This window comes from Capsella rubella, unplaced genomic scaffold (genome assembly GCF_000375325.1).
Source record: "Capsella rubella cultivar Monte Gargano unplaced genomic scaffold, Caprub1_0 scaffold_2, whole genome shotgun sequence".
NCBI lineage: Eukaryota > Viridiplantae > Streptophyta > Magnoliopsida > Brassicales > Brassicaceae > Capsella > Capsella rubella.
Window position 1 is genome coordinate 8,646,637 of NW_006238922.1, and position 971 is coordinate 8,647,607.

The window sequence follows — 971 nt, forward strand, 5'->3', positions numbered from 1 at the left end:
GTTTGTTTTCGAATTATATGTAACTAAATATAATTTTAATATATGTAAAATTTCATATAATCGTCCAAAAGTAGATTATACAAGTCATGGCAACCACAAACTTTCATTTATTTGTTTTCAATTAGATTAAATCATAAAAATATAATCCATTTATTATTTAAAAATTGGTAATAAGTCGTTAAAATAATTTAAATGTGATATATCCACTTGTTATTTAGTTTTAATCTTAATAGAAATTCTATATGTTTATAATCTCAAAATGTAGTTTATGATTTGATAAAACAATTATTTAATATTTGATAATAGTAATGATATGAAAATTGCCAATGGATGAAGATTTATTTTGTTAAGATTTTGTGAAATTAATAAGAAAAAAAAAAGTTTAGAATAATCATTAACTAACTGTTTGACCAAATAAAAAATCATTAACTAATTGAATTAATGATAAATTTTGTAGATATCTTTTGTGCTATAATTGCTAGATTCCTTTTTGAATATGAATATTTTTATGTAAAATAATAAATTTTTGTGATATAGAATGTTTATTCGCATGATTTTAGCAAACAAATATTTAATTATTGATTTATTTAAATTTTTAATTTTTATTTAAAATTATATATTTTAAAAAAATTTGATGATATGATCAGTTATGTATATATACTATGTAGAATTTGATTAGTTGATTATTTCATATGCTAACATATTTTTTTTATCTTTTTATTTTTCTAAAAAAATGTTATCTTTGTTTTTTTAGATATATGATGATTTTGTTTTATTAGATTTCATTCTATATAAATTATTAATTTCGAAATTATATTAAAATATTAAATTAATATTAAATATGTTTATGTATATTCAAAATAGATATGTTAACATATATTTAATTTTGAATTTAATTGTCCACTTTTTATGGTAAAAGATTATTATGATTTCTATAAATATAGATAGTTTTTGTTTTTGTTTTTTTTTTT